Source organism: Oryctolagus cuniculus, chromosome 11 (assembly GCF_051225735.1).
Source record: "Oryctolagus cuniculus isolate XC-2025 breed Fujian yellow rabbit chromosome 11, ASM5122573v1, whole genome shotgun sequence".
In the NCBI taxonomy this organism is placed as follows: Eukaryota; Metazoa; Chordata; class Mammalia; order Lagomorpha; family Leporidae; genus Oryctolagus; species Oryctolagus cuniculus.
In genome coordinates, this window is record NC_142877.1 from 18,005,377 (window position 1) to 18,030,647 (window position 25,271).

General features: G+C 51.4%; 1 long non-coding RNA gene across 3 annotated transcripts in view; it reads left to right on the forward strand.

The window, feature by feature from the left end:
• Window positions 1–25,271, forward strand: part of LOC138844302 (uncharacterized) — a 287,379-nt gene that overhangs the window by 17,091 nt on the left and 245,017 nt on the right. The window contains exons 3-4 of one of the 3 annotated variants that reach the window (XR_007919622.3): window positions 1,404–2,883; window positions 7,156–8,803. The exons of the other annotated variants lie outside the window; for them this stretch is intronic. This is a non-coding gene — a long non-coding RNA (uncharacterized LOC138844302). Of the gene's footprint in view, window positions 1–1,403; window positions 2,884–7,155; window positions 8,804–25,271 lie in introns of those variants that run through there. 3 annotated transcript variants of the gene reach the window in all.

Below are 25,271 nucleotides of genomic sequence, written 5' to 3' on the forward strand. Positions count from 1 at the left end.
TCAGCTGGATTGGAAGCAGTCAGCACTTGAACTGGCACCCATATGGGATGCCAGGATCACAGGCAGTGGCTTAACCCAGTATGCCACAATGCTGGCCCCAACACCACATTTTTAAAATTCATTCATCCATTAATGGACAAATAAGTTTATTCCATATCCTGGCTGTTGTGAATAGTACTGCAACTGCACATCTCTTTGACATGCTGATTGCAGTTCCTTTGAATATATAGTCAGTAGTGGAATTGGTGGCTCATATGGTAGATCTATTACTTGTTTTGAGAGGAAGCTCCATACTGTTTTCTATAATGGCTATACTAATTTACATTCCCACCAACAGCATATGAGAGTTCCTCTTTTTTTTGCATCCTCACCAGCATCTGTTAATTTTTGTCTTTTTGATAATAGCCATTCTAATTGGGGTAAGATGATGTCTCATTGTGGTTTTGCTTTGCATTTCCCTGGTGATTGGTTCTGTTGAGCATTTTTCAAATGCCTACTGGGGAGTCTGGCTTTGTTTGCTCAAAATTATGTCAGTGAAGTTCTTCCAAGTTGCTATGTGTAGTTGTTGATTGTTCATCCTTATTGGAGTCTAGTATTTCACTGTGTGAATTTATATCACAACATGGTTACCCATTTTAGTGTCAGTGAACATTGGGTGTTTTTCCATTTGGAGATTATTATAAATTAAGTGATGATGCTATGAATATTTTTCTTCTTAAGATTTTTATTTATTTATTTCAGAGGTAGAGCTATAGACACAGAGAGGGAGAGACAGAGAGAAAGGTCTTTAATCTGCTGGCTCACTGTCCAAATGGCAGCAATGACCCAACTGAAGCCAGGAGCCAGGAGCTTCTTCTGGGTCTCCCACATGGGTGCAGGAGCCCAAGCACTTGGGCCATCTTCCACTGCTTTCCCAGGCCATAGGCAGAGAGCTGGATTGGAAGAGGAACAGCTGAGACATGGACCGGCACCCATTTAGGTTGCCAGTATCACAAGCGGAGGCTTAGCCTACTCTGCCACAGTGCCATCCCCAATGCTATGGATCTTGTATGTCTGTTGGTGAACATAGGTAGGCATTTCTGTATCTACAGTGAAGTTGCTGGGGTACAGGGTATGTATTTGTTTAGCTTTGGTAGATGCTAACAAATATTTTTCTGATGTGGTTGTGTGAATTTAAATACTCCACTCAGTATGCAAATTACAGCTGTTCCACATCTTCACCATTTCATTGAAAAGTTTGTATCTGTTCCATTTTAAACTTTCTGGATGGAGTGTACCGATAACATCACATTTTGGATGAGCATGCAATGCAGATAAGCTTATCTGGATGTCTTGGTTTTATTGTTAACAACTATAGGTAAACTTGAAGGGATACTGACCCTGTTATCTTTTGTTTTTGACAGGGAGAGTGGATAGTGAGAGAGAGAGAGACAGAGAGAAAGGTCTTCCTTTTCCGTTGGTTCACCCCCAATGGCTGCTGCGGCTGGCGCGCTGCAGTTGGCGCACTGCACTGATCCAAAGCCTGGAGCCACATGCTTCTCCTGGTCTCCCATGCGGGTGCAGGGCCCAAGCCATCCTCCACTGCACTCCTGGGCCACAGCAGAGAGCTGGACTGGAAGAGGAGCAACCGGGACAGAATCCGGCACCCCGACTGGGACTAGAACCTGGGGTGTCGGCGCCACAAGCGGAGGATTAGCCTATTGAGCTGCAGCGCTGGCCACTGACCCTGTTATCTTATTATTGATACTGAGAAAGGAGTCAGCTCCACATTTCTAAAACCCAATTAAAAGGCTTTAGTCATTTCGGCAAAAACTTATAAATATCTGAAATTCATAAATTCATCAAGGACTGCTTTCATCATGTAACTCTTTATTCTTAGTAACCCTTATCTGAAAAAGCATTTTGGAACACTTGACCTTGGAGGATTCTCCAGGAAGGAACTGTTTTTGCTAAGCTGGAGGCTTTAGCAGGGACCTTCACTGAGGAGAGTTGTAAGAAACAGCCATGGGAAACTGGCTGCTGGATTTACGGCAGGATCTCGATGAGGACAGAGTTCATTCATCTGTCCAGAAGAAATTTCTTCTCCATCTCCATAGCAGGAATAGGCATTTTCCTTGGGAGAAGCTATTTTACTTTCAGCTGATAGGCCTCACGAGTCACATGATGGACCAACCACCTTTTTTTTTTTTTTTTTTTTTCACAGCAACTCTTAGGAGGCTTAACGTCAGATGTGTAACCCAGGGTTTCCAATACCTAGGCTTCCATAAACTACATTGTTTTCACTAACCTCACCTGACTGCTCTTAGTTTTCTTTCTCCCACTTCCCCTATGTCCTTATTCCTTCACCTTCCTGATTTTTACATTTTTTTTCCTCCTGAGTTATCAGCTCTTACGCTGGGCACATCAGGAATATGGAAATTACAGTAGTTAAGTTGCCTTGGAGAGTCCGATGCTGGGATCAGCTCAGCCTGTTCAGAGAAATGCAGAAGCTCCAGGTGGAGACAGGACAGCTGCAGGCACCAACACTTGTCACCTGGCTGGATGTGGTCCCTAACAGTGTCTCCCTTCCCAGCACCGCCTCCTCGCCACACTCCTGCCTGGGGATTAACTGACCAGGTTCTACTCTTGGTATTTGACCAGCCTCCTCCAGCGGACTATAAAGGCTGGACCATTTCCTACGTGTCCTGAAAGCAAAGGCAACAATCAGTCTGTCATTTAAACAAGAGGAGATTTACGACCTTTGGCTAAAAGAACTGTTTTTACAAGAGCAATACTTGATTGGTTCCCTGCTGGGGCAGCTTCCAAGGAGTCTCCTGAGTGTTTATTTCTGTTGTTCCTGTATTGTCTCTGTGGTTGAGTCCGGACCTGGGGCCAGCAAGTCAGGTAACTACAGAGGGGTGAGCAGAAAAATCTTGTCTAAACTCTGGAGGAAGGATTCAAAGGGATAATTCTCTCTTTTTTTCTTCTTTTTTTGAGATTTATTTATTTGAAAGTCAAAGAATGAGGATCTTTCATCCACTGGTTCATCTGCCAATGCCCACTACAGCTAGGGCTACACCAGGGAACAGGAACTCCATCTGTGTCTCCCACATGAGTGACAGGAACCCAAATACTTGGTCCATCATCTGCTGCCTTCCAGGCACTTTAGCCAGAAGCTGGATCAGAAGCCCTGAATAGCTGAGACTCTAACCGGGCACTCTGATAAGGGATTCGGGTGCCCCAAGCAGCGGCATAACCCACTGCACCTTAATGCCTATCCCAATTCACTTGTTTATCTTCTCACATTTTGCCAAAATATTTTTGGACGGAGAAACGCGGCTGCTTTCCTGCCTCTCTTGTGGTAGAGCATAGGGGCAGGGGATTCACAGCACTGTAGGAGTTTATCAGGCTAGGCCACTGAGCAGGCAGAACAGTGGCTCTGCGAAGAAATTCCACACATGAATCCCTGCAACCTGTGACTGTGTTACTTACCTCAACAGGGCCAAAGGGACTTGGCAGCTGTGCTTGAGTTAATGACCTCGAGATGGGAAGGTGATCCTGTATTATCCTGCTGGGCCAGACCTCCCCACAGGGTCACAGTCCCGGCGAGGCAGGGCCAAAGCCCGAGACAGAGAAGTGATGCTAGAATTGGAGGCCAGAGTGGCATGGTTGCTGGCTTGACGGGGCTGGGGGGTGAGGTGGGGCAAGGGCCATGAGCTGGGGAATGCCGGCAGCTGGTAGAAACTGGGAGAGGCGAGGAACAGATTCTGCCCTGGAGCCTCAGAAGGAATGTGACTCTGCCTTGATTTTAGCCCAGTTCTGACTTGCAGGCTGATGAGATACCTTGTATTGCTTAACTGGTTAGGTTGTTACAACAACAACAGGAAATGGGGCGGGCACACACACACACAACTTCAAATATATCTTGGGGAGTTTTTCTTCATTTAGGCAAATATAAGCAGCCGTATAAAGAAAAGAGGTGTCCCGGGAGCCGGGGTCTGGTCAGTTAGAGCCTTAGAGCCTGTCTAGGCACATGGAAGGAGAGGTGAGAGCTGCTCTCCAGGGCTGCCCCCGTGGCGAGGGTCTGACCAGTGCTCACTGCACATTGGAATACAGGCCCCTTAGGTCCCCATCAGCCCCAGACTGATGGTAACAGCAAACACGTATGGAGAACTTACTCCAGGCCAGCACTTTATTCAGGGTTAGCTCCGGGAATTCTCACTAGAACTCGGCAAGGCTGGCTCTGCTCACCCTTGGCTGACTGTGCAGCCCCGGGGATTGGGTCACCCAGTTGCACCTCCGAGCTTCAAGGTCTCAGGATGCCAGCATGAATGCACTTGGCTAGCACCACATCCACTTTTGTCTTAGTCAATTTGGGCTACTGTAACAAAATTCCAGGAACCAGGGGGCTGAAAAAGCAGAAATGTGTTTCTCACAATGCAGAAGACTGGAAGTCCAAGGTCAAGACAGCAGCAGATCCAGGATCTGGTGAGGTCATTCTTCCTGGTCTGCAGCCAGCTGTCTTGGATTGTCATATACTGGGAAGGGTTGGGGGGTGGGGGAAAGGAGGGAGCTCTGGCATTTGTTTTTTTCTTTTTAAAGATTTTATTTAGGGGCCAGTGCTATGGCATAGTATGTTAAACCTCTGTGTTCAGTGCTGGCATCCCATCAGGGCAATGGTTCTCGTCCTGGCTGCTCCTCTTCCCATCCAGCTTTCTGCTAATGGCCTGGGAAAGCAGCAGTAGATGGCCCAAGTGCTCAGGCCCCTGACCCTGCATGGGAGACCAGGAAGAAGCTTCTGGGTTCAGCCTGACCCAGCCCTGGCCGTTGTGGTCATTTGGGGAGTGAACCAGTGGATGCAAGACTTTTCTCTCTGTCTCTCCCTCTGTCTGTCTGTAACTCTACTGCCCAAATAAATACATAAATAAATTTAAAAAGATTTTGTTTATGTATTTGAAAGGCAAAGTGACACACACACACACACCCACACAGAGAGAGAGAGATCTTCCATCCACTGGTTCACTCTCCAAATGGCTGTAATGAAGGGCTACGGCTGGGGCTGGCTGAAGCTCCATCTGGAGCTCCCACATAAATGCCAGGGGCCCATGCACCTGAACTGTCTTCTGCTGCCCTCCAAGACACATTAACAGGGAGCTGGATCTGAAGTGTTCTGCTGGGACTCTGGAACCAGCGTTCTGGTCGATATGGGACGCTGACGCCGGAAGCGGCAGCTCAGCCGCTGTGCTGCATGCTGATCCTTTGTTTCTTTTTCCTCTTTTTTTTTTTTTGAAAGATTTATTTATTTACTTGAAAGTCAGAGTTACACACAGAGAGAAGGAGAGGCAGAAAGAGAGAGAGAGAGAGAGAGGTCTTGTATCTGCTGGTTCACTTCCCAATTGGCCGCAATGGCCAGAGCTGCGCTGATCTGAAGCCAGGAGCTTCCTCTGGGTCTCCCACATGGGTGCAGGAGCCCAAGGACTTGGACCATCTTCTACTGCTTTCCCAGGCCACAGCAGAGAGCTGGATTGGGAGTGGAGCTGCCGGGACTCGAATTGCAGCCCCATATATGGGATGCTGGTGCTGTAGGCTGGGGCTTTAACTTGCTGTGCCACAGCGCTGGCTCCCCCCTGTTTCTTCTTATAGAGCACTAATCCCATTTATGAGGACCCTACCTTAGTGACCTCATCACTTCCCAATGGCCCCACCTCTTAATACCGTCAAGCTGGGAATTAGGCGTCAACATTTTTTTTTTTTTTTGACAGGCAGAGATAGACAGTGAAAGAGAGAGCTACAGAGAGAAAGGTCTTCCTTTTCCGTTGGTTCACCCCCCCAGATGGCCGCTATGGCCGGCGTGTTGCGGCCGGCGCGCTACGCCGATCCGAAGCCAGGAGCCAGGTGCTTCTTCCTGGTCTCCCACGCAGATGCAGGGCCCAAGCACTTGGGCCATCCTCCACTGCACTCCTGGGCCACAGCAGAGAGCTGGACTGGAAGAGGAACAACCGGAACAGAATCTGGTGCCCCAACCAGGACTAGAACCCAGTGTGCCAGCACCACAGGTGGAGGATTAGCCTAGTGAGCCACGGTGCCGGCCTCAACATATCTTTTTTTAAAAGCTTTATTCATTTTACTTGAAAGTTACAGTTACACCGAGAGAGAAGGAGAGAGAGAGAGAGAGAGAGAGAGAGAGAGAGAGAGAGGTCTTCCATCCACTGGTTCACTCCCCAATTGGCCACAACGGCCAGAGCTGTGCTGATCCAAAGCCAGGAGCCAGGAGCCTCTTCCGGGTCTCCCACATGGGCGCAGGGGCCCAAGGACTTGGGCCATCCTCCACTGCTTTCCCAGGCCATAGCAGAAAGCTGGATTGGAAGTGGAGCAGCCAGGACTCGAACCAGCGCCCATATGGGATTCTGGCACTGCAGACGGTGGCTTTACCCACTGCGCCACAGTGCTGGCCCCTAATAAAACATTTTAAGAAATTATACTTTCATTTTATTTTAAAGACAAAGAGAGAGAGAGAGATGCAGAAAAAGCTTCCATTCCCTGGATCACTCCCCGAATGCCTACAACAGCTAGGGCTGGGCCAGGCTGAAGCCAGGAGCAGGGAATTCAACCAATGTGGGTGGCAGGGGCCTAAGTACTTGAAGCATCATTTGCTGCCTCCTTCCTTTTTAGCAAGGAGCTTGAATGAGAAGCAGAACTGGGATTTGAACCCAGAAAACAGTGTCTTTAACAGCTGCATCAAATGCTTGCCCTGGGGCCAGCACTCTGGTGCAGTGGCTTAAACTGCTGCCTGCAGTGCCAGCATCCCATATGGGCACCAGTTCAAGTCTCGGCTGCTCCACTTCCGATCCACCTCCCTGCTAATGCACCTGGGAAAAGCAGCAGAATGCGGTCCACATCCTTGGGCCCCTGCATCCACATGGGAGATCTGGATGAAGCTCCTAGTTCCTGGCTTTGGCCTGGTCCAGCCCTGGCCATTGTGGCCATTTGGGGAGTGAACCAGTGAATGGAAGATCTCTCTCTATATTTATCTTCCTCTTGCTCTGTAACTTGCCTTTCAAATAAAATAAATAGATCTTAAAAAAAAAGCCCGTCCCAATTTTCGTGTGAAATAGATTAAACAATATATTAAATTCATTCGTTCACTCATCCTTTTTTTTTTTTTTTTTTTTTCAGGCAGAGTGGACAGTGAGAAAGAGAGACAGAGAGAAAGGTCTTCCTTTGCCGTTGGTTCACCCTCCAATGGCCGCCACGGCTGGCGTGCTGTGGCCGGTGCACCGCGCTGATCCGAAGACAGGAGCCAGGTGCTTCTCCTGGTCTCCCATGGGGTGCAGGACCCAAGCACTTGAGCCATCCTCCACTGCACTCCCTGGCCACGGCAGAGAGCTGGCCTGGAAGAGGGGCAACCGGGACAGAATCCGGTGCCCCGACTGGGACTAGAACCCAGGGTGCCGGCGCCACTAGCCAGAGGATTAGCCTAGTGAGCCGCGGCGCTGGCCATCACTCATTCATTCTACAAACATGTGTCATGCTACCGCTTCTACAAGGTTGAATGTCACGTGCTAGGGATTCCAGCAGAGAAAGCAGGTACGGAAAGGGCTCCAGTATGCAGAGTTGTTGACATAGTTACTGTCTGCTCCCCATCTGCCCCAGCTCTTTGGTGCCCCCTGCCCTATTGAGGTATCTAGGGGGGGTCCAGCTCACTTTTCCAGATCCCCTCTCTTCTCATAGGCAGGGAGGGGTTGAGAAGCAGAAGTGAAACCTCATTGGATGCTCTGGTGATCTCAAATACATTTTCATCTCCAGAGTCTGGGTGAGAGGGCCTGGGCCTGGCTGCCACTTCTGAGAGTCCAGTGGGCCTTGTTCAGGGTGTATGCTGTGCCCAACAGGATGCCATGATCAGCCAGTGTCTCTTTTGGAACCATCCCCCACGCAAGGCAGGTGGACAGGACACCTGGCTGTTGTAACTCAGCTCTTTCCCTTGCAATTCACTCAGCTGGTGAAGGCAACTGTTTGTTGAATGAACAGATGAGTCTCATTTGGGTTCCAAGCCCAGGTGGGCAGCTCAGCAGCTGCGAGGCCCCGAGCAAACTGCTTTCCTTGCTGAGTTTCCTCTTTGTCATCATCAAGAGAGAACAATGAGACCCACTAGGGTTGTACCTTCACTCATCCGTTTCACAGTTTTGCTTTAAAACCGTTTTTTTTTCTTTATTGTGAAATAAACACAAAGGAAACCACACAAGACAAATGTATGATTTAATGAGGTATCCTAAGGCAAACATCACTGCAACCAGTGTTACAATGTCTCCCCAAGGTAAGACAGGACTTTGCAAGAACCTGCATCCCCAACTCCCTCGAGATGACTCTCCTTTTCTTAGCTCCCTCACTTCCTCTTATGATGAATGAGTAACATGACATTTTAAGTAATAACTTTCTTGTATATTTTATCAGGCAAGTGTGTATCCTCAGATACTATTGTTTAGACTTGCCCATTAAACAAAACATATCTTTTGGCTTGGGTGTTTTACATAGTAGTTCAGACACCACTTGGGATGCCCATATCCCATATCAGAGCACTGGGTTCAAGTCTTGCCTTCAATTCCAGTTTCCTGCTAGTGTGCGCCCTGGGAGGAAGCAGTTGATGGCTCAAGTACTTGGGTCCCTGCCACCCCTGTGGGAGACCCTGAGTGAATTCCCAGCTCTTGATTTTGGGCTGTCCCAGCCCTGGCTGTTTTAGGCATTTGGGAAGTGAACCAGCAGATGGGAGATCTGTCTTTGTCTCTCTCTTTCTCTCTGCCTTTCAATAAATACAAATAAAAATACATCTTTAAGGTCTCTTTTAGTCTCTAGATCCCCCTCAGCCCTTTCTTTTCTTCGCTAGTTATCCTTTCTGCCTGGAGAGTTTCCCACAACCTGGCGTTTGCTGACTGCGTCCTCCTGGTGCAGTTTAATGCGCTTCTTGGTCGTTGTGCTTGCTGTAACTTGGAATGGGATCCAGGGGCTTGATCAGACTCGGCCACAATCCCTTCAGCTGGATCCCTGGGGGAGAGCTGTTCTTTTGTGGGGAGGCACATCGATGTTGGGTGACTGGTGATGCTCATTATGGGTCAAATGTTAATCTGCTGGGGACGGCAAAGTGGTAACATTCCAGTCCTAGCCTTTCTTTGTCATTCATTGGTGGGACTACTTTTAGAGACACTTTCCCTCATTCTTCTTGGTACTTGTTGGTACAGAACAATTCATGTAAGAAAAGCAGCATAAGTGCTAGATTCTTCACCCCCCCCCCTTTAAACTAGATCTCAAGAGAATTAATTGATTCTTTAGCTATATTGAGAATCAGATGCTCAAGGATGCAGGGAATGAGGGAATATCCCATAATGGTTTTTTTCTTGCTTTATCCCACATTATACACACGAGTCTCAAATGTTAACAGTAATATCACCAACATCATAATTATTGGAAATGGTTAAAACATTTTGAAAACATTGGCTTTTCCCATTTTCCATGTTTTTTATGATTACTATTATTTTAAAATTTCTTTATTTGAGAGGCAGAGGAACAGAGATAGATTAGATAGAGCAGCCCACCCACTGGTTTACTCCCCACATGCCTGCAACCACTGGAGCTAGGCAGGGGCTGAAGCCAGGAGCCTGGATTTCAGGCCACATCTCTCACACAGCGGCAGTCCAATGACTTGAGCCATCACCATTGCCTTCCAGGATCTGCATTAGCAGGAAACTGAATCAGGAACCAAAGCTGGGTACCTAACCCAGGTACTCCAGTGTCGGAAGTGGGCATCTTAACCTCCAGGCTAACCATCCTCCTCCACTCTCCATATTTAAGAAGTCGCTGGGGCCAGTGCTGTGGCACAGCGGGTTAAAGCCCCGGCCTGCTGTGCTAGAATCCCATATGGATTCTCGTTTGAGTCTCAGCTGCTCTACTTCCCATCCAGCTCTCTGCTGTGGCCTGGGAAAGCAGTGGAAGATGGCCCAAGTGCTTGGGCCCCTGCACCCGAGTTGGGGACCTGGAAGAAGCTCCTGGCTCCTGGCTTCGGATCCGTGCAGCTCTGGCCCTTGTGGCTAACTGGCGAGTGAACCAGCAGATGGAAAACCTTTCTCTCTCTCTCTCTCTCTCTCTCTGCCTCTTCCTCTCTGTAATTCTGCCTTTCAAATAAATAAAATGAATCTTAAAAAAAAAAGTAGTCTTGTAGCTACATTGTCAGGGCATAGAGGTTTCAATGCTCTATTGTCTGCTTTCCTGTCCCCATGTAGTCTTAGCTGTACAAGTAACTATCTATTTAATATTCACTGCAAGTCCTTTTATTTTAGTTTTTCTAGTCATTTTGGTTATATGAAGCTTTTTATAAGGCAGGTGCTGGTTCAAGAAGGGCTCAGCAGGTTGTCATCTGAGTTCTTGCTTGTTAATAACAATTTACCTGGGCCCATCCTTATTTCCAAGTCAGTTTTGCTGGACATAAAATTTATTATTGTATTCTTTGTTCTGGAGTATCTTGAATCCGTTACTTCATTTTCTCCTGGTGTAAGGCATCGCTTTTGAAAAGCTTGAAAATTTTATTTATTTAATGTAAATAAACTATTTTTCCTGTCATTTATTTATTTTTTTATTTAGATGCTTGAAAGATTTTTTCCCCTTATCTCCTTGAAGTCCAATACTTTTATTAGAATATGCCTGATTATTCTGGACTGATATTTCATGTTTGCAGTAAGCTCTTCCAGTATACAATTTTGATTTTTACAAAACTTCAGTAGGGGCTGGGGCTGTGGTGCAGCTGTTGAAATTTCTCGGCCTAATATTTGTTTTTTTCTCCAGAATATTTCTCCATTTTTTATCGATTTAAAAATATTTCTTCCTTTTCTCTCTCTCTCTTTTTTTTTTTTTTTTTTTTTTTTTGACAGGCAGAGTGGACAGTGAGAGAGAGAGACAGAGAGAAAGGTCTTCCTTTGCCGTTGGTTCACCCTCCAATGGCCGCCACGGCTGGCGCACTGCGGCCGGCCCACCGCGCTGATCCGAAGGCAGGAGCCAGGTGCTTCTCCTGGTCTCCCATGGGGTGCAGGGCCCAAGCACTTGGGCCATCCTCCACTGCACTCCTGGGCCACAGCAGAGAGCTGGCCTGGAAGAGGGGCAACCGGGACAGAATCCGGCGCCCCGACCGGGGCTAGAACCCTGTGTGCCGGCGCCGCAAGGTGGAGGATTAGCCTGTTGAGCCGTGACGCCGGCCCTTCCTTTTCTCTTAAGCATTATCTCAACAGTGTGTTAATTTGCTCTTGTGTCCTTCCCATTCCATCTTCACTTCTAAAACGACTTTCCCCTTACATTTCTAATTATTTCCCTAGTTCTGTCACCATTTTTCTATGGCTCTCTGACTCTCATTTATGTTACTCTTTCACATCTTGCATAATTGAAATGCCTTCTAGGGCGTTTTGCAGTGGAAGTGCTGATCTCCCCCGGGAAGTGCCTTGCAGCCTCACGCAGCATTGGCAGGACTGTGGTTTTGCTCAGAATCACTTTGGATGGGATTTGGCCTCGAGGCTTCTCCGCTGCTCACTTCTGTGTGAAATGAGCCGTGAGCGACTGGACAGAGGAGATGCTCAGAACGCACCCCTCTCCTGGCATGTGCACAGGGTGGCCCGTGTTCTGGGGTGCCCTAGCTCAGCTTCCTCCTTCTGCTTTTGTCCAGCTTCCTTTGAATCCTATTCTAGCTCTAGGGGCCCAGTCCTGGAAGCCAGCCCAAGTGGGCCAGGGTAAAAAAAATTAATGACCGGGATAGGGGAGGGGGTACTGCCTGGGTCCGGGTCCTCCCCAGCCCTCGAACCTACCTGGTAGGGACCTGGCAAGACCCCTGGCAACCCCTGTGTCCCTCCACACTGTCTAGAGAATACCGCTGGCTAGTGTAGGGTTCTCCTCTCGGTCTATCTGCTGTCTTCTTGTTTCCCTCTGTTGCCCCGCCAGGGTGGCTATGAGAAGTCTGTGCCTCCTCACTCACGTCTGGGTGATTGTGGGGATACCTTGCCAACTGACTCTGAAGCGTATGTCATCTGGGGGTTTGGCGTTTGTTAATTTGACCTGCTTATTTAACCTTAAAAAAGTTATTTGAAAGGCAGAGTGACAGAGAGAGAAAGAGAGTAAGAGAGTGAGAGAGAGCAAGTGAGCGAGCACACACACACACACACACACACACACACACACTGATGTTCCATTCTCTGGTTCACTCCTCCAAGTACCCACAACAGCCAGGGCTGGGCCAGGCTGAAGCCAGCAGCTTAGAACTCACTCTGAGCCTCCAGGTATTTGGGCTGCCATCTGCTTCCTCCTAGCAGGAAGCTGGATTGAAAGCACAGAGTAACCAAGGTTTGAACCAGGCACTCTGATATGGGATGTGGGCATCTCTAGCCAGTGGCTAAACCCACTGTGCCACATGCCTGCCCAGACCCACTTACTTTTATTTGGAATTTGGGGAGAGTAAAGCGCTTCAGTGGAATTGTTAGCATTTTCCTGGCTAGTTCAGTGTTTTCTATGCCAGGTCCCTTACTGGACCACAAGAAGATGAGATGTAATAACGAATGTAGTGTATTTAAGTGTCCTGTAAAGTCTGCTCCTGCTCTCTGCTGCCCTCAACCAAGCCTGATCCTCTTTCACTGCTGCAGGCTTGGCTCTTGGTCCTTTTATTTTAATATTTATTTTCTTTATTTGAAAGGCAGAATGACAGAGAAACAGGAAGAGACAGAGATCTTCCATCCCGCTGGTTCACTCCCCAAATGGCTGGAATGGTAGGGACTGAGCCAGGCTGAAGCCCGGAGCCAGGAACTCTATCCACGTCTCCTATGTGGGTGGCCAGGGCCCAGGTATCTTGAGCCATCTTCCGCTGCTTTCACAGGCGCATTAGCAGGAAGTGGATTGGAAGTGGAGCAGTCCCGTATGGGATGCCGGGGTTGCAGGTGGTGACTTAACTGGCTACATCTCATTTCAGGCCCTTTCCCCACCCCTGGTGCTTGTGCTTGGTTCAGACGATGGTGCAGGTGGTGGTGCAGGCCCCCACACTGGCCACCCTGAAGCTGGGGTCCCTGACCTTTGTGCCCTGGCCTTGCTCTGCTGGGACCTTGCTGGGCATGTCCACCCACAGTGGGTTTTGAAGAGTGATAGATCTACCCTGTGGCCATAAAAAGGACATGAGCCTGAGATGCCCTCTGCTGGCCATTGCTTTAATTGCAGAGAGGAGAGGAATCAGGTCTCCCATGGGAGCTTGGGGCCTCTCCCTTCTCAGGCAGTGAGGAGGTTCATCCTTTTTCCTTCTGGTTGGAAATGTGTATTTGCAGAAAAATAATGATAATCAAGAAGATATTTTCTCGTATGATCCTGCTGTCCAGGCAAACACGTCTTTTCTCTATTTTTTCATTTTATTTTGAAGGGACACACACACACGCACACACACACACACACACACGCACAGATATCTCCCATTTGCTCAAAGGTCCACAGCAGCTGGTGCTGGGCCAGGCCCAAGTTTGGAGCCAGGAACTCCATCGAGGTCTCCCATGTGGGTGGCAGAAACCAAACACTGGAGGTATCATCTGCTGCCTCCCAGGGCGTGCATTTGACCTGAGCCCAGGTGCTCTGATGTGGGCTGCCAGCATCCCAATCCGGGTCTTCACCGTGGGGTCAAACTCCCACTCTTGTTTTCTGGCATGTTTCTTCCAAGGAGACTGGGTCCCCGTGTCCCTCCCTTCTGGAGAGGGGCGTGGAGCCTCTGGAGGTTTACACTGCAACGAGTGGAGAAGGAGCTCCAAGACTGAGACCCGGGAGACTTGGCCATGAACCCCATTGCCCTGCCCCCAGCTGGCCGCTCTAGAGTGGTCAGCTCACTGTTCCCTTTCCAGGTCGGCACGTGCTAGGCGGTATAACATCCTCTGCTCTCTAAAAAAGGAAGACAAAAAGAAAAAGAAGGAAAGAAGGAGAAGATACCCCATCTCCTGCTTGCTGGAAGTGGTGACTTTGTTACTGTACGTGGCAAAGAGACTTTACAGACATGGTTGAGGTTTGAGACCACGGCATGGGGAGGCCACCCTGGCGGGGCCCAGTGTAACCACGGAGGCTGGCAGTGTGGAGACCCTTGCCCAGCTGCAGTCAGAGCTGGGGCGCCGCTGGCTTTGCTGGAGCATGAGCCGGGGGGTGAGGGCAGCCTCGAGAAGCAAGGAAAGGAATGCTCCTGGCACACGCGTGCAGCCCTGAAGACCCTTGCTTCAAGCCGAGGGCACCTGTGCGGGCTTCTGACCTCCAGCATTGTAAGATAATGAACTTGGGTTGTTTCATGCACACAGCAATTTGTGATTGCGGAGGTGGGAAATGAGCACTCTGTAATGTGGGGGCGGTGGTAGGTCGGTGGGGAGAATGTGGAGAGGTTACCAGGAGGGTTGCTTTGAAAATTGCAGGACATTCACTAAGGGCTCCTCTGGGAAGCTCTCCATTTATTCTTTTGTTTAGGATGTTTAAAAACTTATTATTTATTTGAAAGGCAGAGTGACACAGGGAGGGGAGAGACAGAAAGAGAGATCTTTCATCCACTGGTTCAGTCTCCAAAGGGCTACGATAGCCAAGGCTAAACCAGGCCAAACCCAGGAGCCAGGAGTTTCATCTGCGTCTCCCACATGGGTGCAGGGGCCCAAGGACTTGGGGCATCTTCCACTGCTTTCCCAGCTGCAATAGCAGGGATCGGGATCAGAAGCAGAGCAGCTGGGACTCTAACCCGCGTCAAGCAGTGGCCTAACTCGCTGTGGCACGACACCAGCCCCTCTATTTATTCTTTTATGTATCCCACAGTTACTCTCAGAGCTCATGGTTCCAGGATTGAACATGGCTCTTTCTCAGGGTTTACAGGTTGGGAGGAGAGCAGGACATTAGAAGGCCACACGGCACACACATGGCGCTGTGGGTGATGAAGTGATTGTGCAGGCGGCTGTGGGGGTGGGGAGCTGGGAACCCAGGCTCAGGCTGGCTCTCCAGGGCGGTGCCTTGTCCCCGTTCCCCTTCCACACTGGCTGCTCTGCTCCAGTCAGAGAGCCAAGTGCCAAGGACCAGAACTCAGACCAGGGGTCAGCGGGAGGAGCTGTGATGGCCCACAGGGACCTGTGTTCAAGGCCAGAGAGGGCAGGGCTTCCTGGAGTAGTGGGCGGGGAAGGAGGCAGGGCTTTGGCATGTAGCCCCAGGGTATTGTTCCTTGCTCTCTTTCTGAAGTAGTTCCAGGAAAAGGGCTTCGGGGCTGAACTTGGCCTCGGGCCCAAGGACCAGTCTGGGTTTGGTGCGTAGGAGCTGCAGGTGAAGGGACAGAAGCTGGAACACTTTGCTGGACTTTGGACGTCCTCTCTCTGGTGGACACCGTCCTGAGTTTCCTCGTATCACTTCTTGCATGTTCCAAAGCTGCCCGGTCACTTTGCCCCAAGCCTCCAGGGCAACAGAATGGAACAAACTCTCAACTGACTGCAGGGTCTAATCTAGCTGGAGGGTTTTCCCTAGGGTTGGGGAGCTCAGAATGCATCATAAAGCAGAGTCAGACAGAGGAACCCCAGCCTGGATCTGGAAGCAGATCAGTGTCCCCAAGACAGTGATTCGGGAGCTGGAGCAGGAATGTGCTGCCCCCTGGCGGTCAGTTTTGGAACTCTGGTTGGATCAGACGCCTTGCTTCCTGGGGTTCTACCCTGCTGGGGTGAGTTCAACTCCTGATTGAATGGAGAGTGAATGTGTTAGGGAGAGGAGGAGGTTGGGGCTGGCCGCTGGGTCTCTTTTACCCTTCACTTTCCTAGCAGTGGCCAGGCTTATTACCAGGCTGAGAGTCAGGGACAATTCCAGAGAGCGAGCTATTGTTGGGAACTGGGCAGGCCCCCTACCCCCAGTTGGGAGGTCACCCTGGGCTTTATGCACTTCAAGGCCCATGTTGATTTCTCCCTCTGACCTGTCACTCTCGAAAGCTTCACTGTGGAGTTCAGGCTGCCCCCTGGAAGCCGGCGTCGGGGCCATAGCACAGGATGGGGACCAAGGGGTAATATGGTGCTGCCTGATACAGGTTTGCACCTGAACCCCTCACAGGCTGGGTTGCATGCAAACAAGGCCACCCTTGAGCAGAAATGCAAGTCACTCCTCCCAGGTTGCACCTGTCTCCAGGGGCCATGTGCTTGCAGGTGACACGGTATAATGGTGGGGGGTGCCACCAACCCTGAAACCAGCTAGCCTGAAGGCCTTAGAAGAGTCAGCCTTCTGAAACAAGTGACTTTTGGGGGCCAGTGTTGTGGCACAGCAGGTTAAGCCACCACCTGTGTCCCATATCAGAGTGCCAATTCGAGTCCCATTTGCTCTGGTTTTGACCCAGCTTCTTGCTAATGCACCTAGGGAGGCAGCAGCTGATGGCCCAAGAACTTGGTCCCTGCCTCCCATGTGGGAGACTAGGACGGAATTCCTGGATCCTGGCTTTGGCCTGTCTCAGCCCCAAACACTGTGGCCATTTGGAGAGTGTATCAGCTGCGGATGGAGGGTCTCTTACTCTTTTCCTCTCTCTCTCTCTCTCTCTCTCTCTCACACACACACACACACACACACTCCACCTTTCAAATAAATGAATAAATAAACCTTAAAAACATTAAAAGCCCTTTGTGTGCAGGTCCTAGGAAGTTGTCTTGGAAAAAACCAGAAAGGAAAGAACGGGGTCTACAGAGAAGTGGGAAACAGCCTGGCAAATGTCCTGCAGCAACTTCACTCAGCCTCAGCTGGGGTAAATAAACGGGGGCAGGAATTTGCTTCTGGATAAGCTTTTTCCTAACAGGAAGTCACTTCTCTCCCTCTGTCCCAACTGATGTTGATGAAGAACACAGTCGTGTGCAGGGGAGCTCTGACACGCATGCTCGTGCAGACAGGGGCTTGCAGGGTGTGGCTGGAGCACTGTTTGTAGGAACGAGCATCTGGAGGCAACCCAGGTGTCATCAGCGGGGGCACAGATACATCAGTGGCAGTGCAGATGGCGGATGCCAGCCGTGTGGCAGCCTCCTTAGTTGAAATGGATGGTCTTTATATATGACAGGGAAGGTGATGAAAAACCCGTGGAGTTAGAAAGTGAGCTGCAAAAGCATATACTTGGTGTGCAATGCACGGGTTTATATATGTACAGCAGACAGTGAAAACGTGGACACACATTGCTTCATTTGTCAGCGAACAAATGAATGCTGCTTTGCCCAGGAAAGTCCTGGTACATCACTCCTTCAGAGCAGACTTCCATGGTCCCCCCAAACCGGGTGGACACCCTGATATCCGGTCTCTGGAGCACACCTTGCCTGCACGAGTCTTGTCACTGTTGCATATTGATCCGTGTTACTGTAAAATTAATGCCCGTCTTCCTCACCACGCTTCATTCGGGCAGGGACTCTGGCTACTTTCTTCACTCTGGCATCGCTAGCACCCAGCCGGGGCCGTTCACATGCTGAGTGCTTAGCAAAGCAGTTTCTGATTTCTGTCTGTTACCTGAACAAGGCTGTAAGCTCTGGTGTCCTTTTTTTATTTTAATTTTTAAAGATTTACTTATTTGAAAGGGGGAGAGAGAGGAAGGGAGGGAGGGAGAGAGAGGAAAGAGAGAGAGAGAGAGAGAGAGAGAGAGATCTTCCATCTGCTGGATCATTTCCCAAATGGCTACAAATGTTGGCCAGGCTGAAGCCAGGAGCCTGGAACTCCATCTGGGTCTCCCACATGGGTGGGAGAGGCTCAAGCACTTGTGCCATCTTCCATTGTTTTTTTTTTTTTTTTCTGGTGCATAAGCAGGGAGCTGGAACGGAAGTGAGTAGCCAGGATGCTGGGTTATATGGGATACTGGTGCTGCAATTGGTGGTTTAACTCACTGTGCCACAATGTCAGCCACAGGTTTTCTTTCTTATTGAATCCCGGAGGTTCAGCAATGAGGAAGGTAGGCTGTGGAGTCAGAGGTCTAAGCTCAGTTCTGGCTCTTGCTAGCTGGGTGACCTTGGGCAAGTAACTTTGTATCTCTGAGCTCAGTGTCCTGTCAAAAGGATAATGATCTCTTCCTAGAGTGTAGCTAGAATTGAACAGTGTAATGTATAAAAACAACTTCCCAAAGTGCTTGCTATTGACATGTCAGAATCTTGGTTCCTGGCACTTGCCACTCCTACTCAGGATGCTGACCTCTGACCTCTGGGGTTTGCCGGGGCATCTTCTATATGAGGTCTTCAGAAAGTTCGGGAAGATGTGTATTATGAAAAAGCTGTGCACGGACTTCAAAAATGGTTTTCAACAAAATGAACTTAAACCTTTCAATTCGTTTTCCGTGACTGTCTTTGAAGTACCCCATCCCGGCCATTAGATGGCGCTGTGGTCATTCGCACAGCTGACAGACAAAAGCTTCGACGCGGACTCCAGCTCCTGGCCAGCCCGATTCCCGGCCACAGGTCCCTCTGAGCTAAACTCTCAGTGAGGAGAGCCCACTGCTCCCAGGCTGTAGACTGCTGCCCGGCAGGTCTAAGAGCCTGTATGGTGTGCGGAGGGCGGCGCCAGACCTGAGGGGCCCGGGGAAGCCTGCTGGCCTCGGAGTGGGAGGGACTCAGGCGAGGCCGAGCCGGCGCCCGGGGTACAGAGACTGGAAGCGGGGGTTCGCCCGTCGGCTGTGGGCCAGTCCCTTGCTCATCCACATCAGTGGACAGTCCCCGCCACGTGCCGGGCTGTACAGGGGCTCGCTCAGGTCCCCTAAGAACTCGCTGGTAAGAGCTGCTGCTTAGGCTCATTTTTCAGATCTGAAAGTTGACCCCGAGACGAGTTAAGACGCTTGCAGGTGGAAAGTCTGAAGGCTGAGACCTGGACCCTGTGGTTTGGCCCTGGACACCGCCTCTTAACCGTTCTGTCCCTTTGCTGGGCCGATCTGCTCCAGGCGCCCAGTGGGCAGCGACGCCAGACACTGCCCCAGCCCCGTGGCGCTTTCATTCTGCCAGGTTCTCCTTCTCCTGGGGCCGTGGGCGCGTTCTTTAAGTGCCTGAAGTTGTCTTAGCTGTGAAATGGGACTGATGGGCCCGGCCTCGCTGTTGTTTGGGGAGCTAACACCATAGCAACAAGCAGGCGGGGCGCCGGCGGGCCCCGGGGCGCATCTCCAAGGGGCGCCCCTGTCTCTCTTACGCGGATGCCATAGCCGCGTCTGCCTCCGGCTTAGCGACGAGGACACGGGAGTCCCGGCAACAGGCGCTCGGTGACCCACGCCGAAGTCCTGCGGCTGGGAGGTGCAGAGTCCCTCGGGGATTCTCGGCCGCTCTGCCCGCGTTCTTCCCGCCCCTGCCCCTCCCCCTCCACTGCCACCGGCCCCTCCGGCACTTAATTTTAATGGTCCTTTGATTGCACGCCTCTTCTTGAGGAGAGGCTAATCATTAGTAATGAATTTGGGCTGCTCCAGTGTAAATGAGCCAATGGGGACGGCCGGCGGGGAGCTGGGCGAGCGGCGAGCGGCGAGCAGCTAGCTGGCGGGGTGGCGGGGTGGCGGGGTGGCGGGGTGGGGGGAGCAGGAAAGCCCCTGTCCTGCAGGGGCGAGGCCCCCAGGGCCGAGAGCAGAACTCCGGGGCTGCCTTGGCTCAGCTTCCAGGCCCGCAGCGCCCTGGCCTGCGTGGGAGGGTGGGGTGGGGGTGGGGCGGCTGCAGCTGGGTCCGCACCTCACTCCACACTGGGCTGTTCCCTTGGGCGCAGGGCCCGAGGACGGCTCGCAGGGCTGTTTTTAGATTTGTTTTCCAAAATTGAAACCGAGTAACCACACCGCCCTTGTGTAGGGCCTCTCGATCCCGAGCCTTCTCCTTGCCCTGGGCTTGCTTCCCGACGCGCGGCCACTATTGCCCCCAGCCCCTGGCGGTGGTGCAGCCCGCACGGGACCTGCCCCCACAGCCTTGTGGGACCCCGAGCCAGCCCCCAGCCCCTCAGCCGGCTCCCGTTGTCCATGCTGAGCCGGGGATCCAGTGCGTGTTGTAAAGGAGGACTTCTGGCCTGGGGTTTATCACGGGCAGGAGACAGATGCTCACGCCCCCAAATCGCTAATGCCGCCTCCTTCCGAGGTGCGCCTCGCTTCTCGAGACGCCGTGATTACTCGGTAGGTGCTGTGTAATTATTTAATCAAGCCCCAGCGGCGTCCTCAGCGCCGGGCTGGGCGGCTGACCAGACCCCTTCCTCCCCCAGCCGGGAGCCTAATCAGTTAGGGCCGGGCAGAGGGGCTGGCCGGGCCCTGCTCCTTCTCTTTGTGAGACACCCGGGCCGGTGGGCGGGAGGGAGGGGGCCAGGTCACCTTGGAGCTCGGCTGCCTCGCTGGGGACAAGAGGGGGGGTGGTCTTTAGGGGATCTGTTTGTGCAGCCCGTGGTGTCTCCTTGAGGACTGGAGAGGGAAAGGCAGGGGGCAGAGACCCAGAGCTCCCCCTCCCTCTGTTCCCCTCTCCCTCCCTCTCTCTCCCTTTCTCTTCCTTCCCCTCCCTCGTTCCCTTCCGTTTTCCCTGTCTCCCTCCCTCACTCCCTCCCCATTTTTGCTCCTCCCCTCCCCTCCCCTCCCCTCCCCTCCCCTCCCCTCCCCTCCCCTCCCCTCCCCTCCCCTCCCCTCTTTTCTCTCTTTTTGTCCTGGACAGATGGATGCACACTCGCCAAGCGCCAAGTGTGTAGATGATCCGCACAGAGTACAAGTCTCCCTTGACCCCCTTCCCCTACCCAGGTTCCCGCTCCCCTTCCTGGAGGTGGTGCCGCTGGCAGCCTGGGGTTGCCCTTCCAGGCGATTTCCTGTGCACTCACCACTTTACCCAAGGTCCTGTAGGTGTTGTAGCTTGGTGTTTGCTTTGGTTCATATAAACATTCTTGATGCTGTTGAGACCCTGGTTCTCCCTTGGCGGGTGATAGCCGCAGGGGACTCTAAGCCGTGTCTTTTTCATGACCCTGACTGGGCAGAGGATATTCCTGGCACCCAGAGGTTGGAGATGCTGCTGAATGCCCTGCACTAACGTCTTCCTGCCCAAAGTATCAGTAGTGCTGAGGCTGAGAAACCCTGGTCTAGAATGTTCCTCCACTTACTTTTCTCTAGTAATAATGCATCTTGGAAATTCTGGCAGGTTAGCAAATTCCTTTCTCTCATTACTTCTGCATCTTTTTTGACGACAGCACAGTCCACCTACCTAATTTGGTTTTGATGGGTTTTGGGTTGTTTCTGGTTTGGGGGAGGATTAGTGGACATAGCCTTGTTTTTCCCTGGTTTGAGTGCTTGGGAATGGGGGTGCTACCAAAGTAAGGTTGTTGGCTGGTTGATTTGCCAAACCCTCCTATAGTGTCTCTATCAATAATATTTAAAATTTATTTTAGAGGCAGAGAGACAGAGATTGAGAGAGAGGGGGTGCCCATCTGCTGGTACACTTTCTAAATACCCACAACAGCCAGGGCTGAGGCTGGGCCAGAGCTGGGAAACAGTCCAGGTCTCCCATGTGGGTAGCGGGAACCCCATCACTGCTGCCTCCCAGGGTCTTCATTGGTGGGAAGCTGGAGCCAGGAGCTGAGAATCAAACCTAGGCACTCTGAGGTGGGATGCCTACACCTTAACTACTTGGCTAAATGCGTGCTCCCAAGTGTCACTGGTGTAAGTGTGGCATATGTGCATTTCAGTGTTGATGGATACCGCACTGTACTTTTCCACAAAAGCAGTGCCTTCTCACCGTCTGCCTTTCTCTACCCCATAGCCAAGGTTACAAGGAAAATGATACAGCATTTGGAGTGCTAGCTAGTATGGCTCCACGAGGAGAGAAGGGAAGCTGATCTTCATGGGGTAGGTGGGGGCCCAGCCACACCAGCCCCCACTGTTACAGATAAGGGGGCTGTGTGACTTGCTCACCAGCTCTGGATGAGCCACATCCTCCCCATTTGGAAATCCACAGGGGTGAGCAGGCCAAGAGCAAGTGGGCAGTGAGGCAGGGCTGTGGGGATGGGCCTCCCGGGTTCTTGTAGTGACAGGCGGCTCAATACCCGAGCAGAGCCCTCCTGGCTCGGGGGCCAGGGTTGCCAGATTTTCCAGGACAGCTGTGTGATATTTGGGATATTTGTGCACTACAAAATTATTCATTGTCTGAGATTGAAATTTAACTGTGCAACCCTACCTTTTGCTCACTGTGCCGTGTCTTTACCATCAAGGAGGAAGGAGTCAGGGACCAGACAGCCTTCTCCATTTCTCTCCTCCCCCTCCCTCCTTTCCCCTCCCTTTTCTCATAGCCTCCACATGCATATTCAAGACCTTGCTCTTGCTTGTGTGGGAGTGGCAAGGCTGGAGGAGAAGGCTCCGGGTGTGCTTGGGGCAGCACTGATGGCCACGCTGACCCCACCGCCTCCCCCCTTCGTCCGCAGTTAGAGCCAGCGACCACTGCAAGTGTAATTAGTTAATAAATCATCCCGAGTGATAAATAGAATGATAGATGCAGGTTTCACTTGATCACTTTTTTATTAAGGAGAAATAAATCAGCACCACATTGTTGCTATAAACCTTTCAAACTGGTCAGATCCTGGCTGGTAGAAGCTGATTAACATGGCCACGTGTAGGGACCATTTGTAGCTGATCATTGAGATCAATCAATCCCTGTCACTTGCATTCCTTGGCGGAGGTGGCAGAAGCCAGGTGCTGTTCCGCCCTCTGCCCGCTGCCCTGGCTTCTCGCTGCATGGGTGGTAGAGTGAGAGTGTGTGTGTGCCTTGGTGCCAGACAGCCCAGATTCAAACCCCAGCTGTGCCCCTGTGAGCCCAGGGAGCTGCTGCCCCACCTCTGAGCCTCAGGCGCCTCCTCCCCTGACATGAGCCAGACTGCAGCATCTTCCTTAGAGAGTGTCCTGAACACCAGTGGGATTTTATCATTCACAAAGTGCCTTCCACTTTCATTTCAGAGTTTTCTTTGGAAAACCCTGAGAAACCAGGCTCCAGAGGGCAGCCGTGGGAATGGTCTCACAGCTGGTCCTGGATAGTTTTGTGACTTCCTCGCATCTGGGAGCTGTAGGGGGTCTCATGGTGGAGTCTTGCTTCCTCCTGGGTCCCCAGGCCTTCACTGTCTCTATCTGGGACTCTCATCCAATCCCCCCACCCCCCACCTCGTTCCATTTTCTCCAACCAAGGCAGGTGTTCAGAGCAAGTGTTCCCAGCCCCCTCATAGCTCCTCCCTGGCTGATACTCAGCCTTTTGCCCAGCCCCTCACAGGTGCTAGAAATGCATCTACCTTGGGTCCAGTGGTTGCCTCAACCATTTTCCCTGCTCTTGACCAAGGCCCCTTTCTTCTCATGGCTTCAAGCCTTTGTCCATATTATTTCTGCCATCTGGTGGGCCCCTTCCCTCTACCCTCATTTTTTTCTATTCTTGAAAAACCTCCCATGATCCTGTTCCCCATCCTTTCCTGCAGAACCAGTTCTGCCAGGGGCTCCCAGAGCATCTTGGATGTGATAGCAGTTGCAGCACTCTCTCCTGTTTGTCTTCTCTTCCTCTCTGCCCTCTCATTTCTCCTGTGCCTATCCGTTAGCCACTGCTGTGTAACAGACCATTCTAAAACTTCAGGGGCTGAAAATCCCATTCGCTAACTCACCACTCTGTGATGCCGTCTGGGCTTGGTTGAGCACTCTCGCTGCTCTCCCAGGGCGTCCTCGAGTGCCAGCTGCTCCAGCCTGGCCTTGGCGGGGATGACTCATTTCTGCATCCTGTGATCTCCTGTTCTCCACCAGGTCAGGCTGGACTTGTTCCGATGGTGGTTGAGTAGGGCTCCGGGAGAACAAGTAGAAGCATGCAGGGCTGCTTGAGGCCCAGACTCATAGCTGGCACAAAGCGAGTCACCAGGCTGCCAGGCCAGGTTCTAGGGATGGGGAAGAAGACTCCAGCTCTCAGTGAGAGGAGCTGCAAAGTAACATTGCAAGGGATGTGGCTACAAGGAGGGAAAAATATTGGGGTCACCTTTGCTATAAATTTATCACAACTGAGACCAGCTGAGAGGTGAATGTTCCTGAGACTCTCATGCTAGTGGGTAATTTTTATGACTCAGATTCTTGACATAGATCTACAAGGCCCTGCTAACTTTCTCGTGCTTAGCTTGCGCCATGTTCCATGTTTGCGTTTTTTTTTTTTTTTTCTCTTGAGCCTTTCCCTTAAAATACTTCCTCCTGCCACAAGACCTTTGATAAGACCTCTCCTCTTTTGTGTTTCCCTGTATTAAAGTATCCCTTTCCTTTGCCTTCCTGTTCAAGCCCTTCCTGACTTCCCTGGCTAGATTGAATCCCTCTAGTATAGGCTCTGAGCAGGCTATGTACTCTGCCTTTTTTTTTTTTTTTTTGACAGGCAGAGTGGACAGAGAGAGAGACAGAGAGAAAGGTCTTCCTTTGCCGTTGGTTCACCCCCCAATGGCCACTGCGGCCAGCACACTGCGCTGATCCGAAGCCAGGGGCCAGGTGCTTCTCCTGGTCTCCCATGGGGTACAGGGCCCAAGCACTTGAGCCATCCTCCACTGCACTCCCGGGCCACAGCAGAGAGCTGGACTGGAAGAGGAGCAACCGGGACAGAATCCAGCGCCCTGACTGGGACTAGAACCTGGTATGCTGGCGCCGCAGGCGGAGGATTAGCCTATTGAGCCGTGGTGCCGGCCTCTGCCTCTTACAGTTGCGATTTTGTGTTTGTATTCATAGAGCAAACCCTTACATGGAGCACCAGGCACTGTTCCAAGTGTGCTCATCTCTCTGATCCTCAGTATAAGGTGGTGCTGTTGTCATCATCCCCGTTTTATGGACGAGGAAGCTGAAGCAGCAAGAGGGTTAGTGACATAGCCAAGGACACACGACTGTTAAGTGATGGAGCAGGGATCCAAACACAGGCGGTCTGTCTGTACAACCCCTCCCGTCTCTCTCATTAGATCGTAGTTATTTAATTCAAAACTTTCTTCCCCAGGGTGTTTGCTCTCTGAAGGCAGGGGCCACCTTTATTTGTGTTCTATTTTGCCTTCCCAGGGCCTAGCACAGTGTCTGGCACACATTAGGCACTCAGTAGAAATTTGTGGAATGAATGAACTCGAGCCATCAGCCACAAATGAAGGGATTTTGTGCAATAGCGCCTTTGAGTTGGTGTCCTGACACTTTTGGCAGCCAGCTTGCCTCCTTGAGGGGTGCTTCCTTGAGGGGACCCTCCTGCAGGGCCCCAGTCCCCATCTGCCGCTGCCCTGTGCCCCAGGAATCTCCCTTTCCGTCGATGTCTCCGGCAGCTGCTTCCCCTGCAATGGCCAGA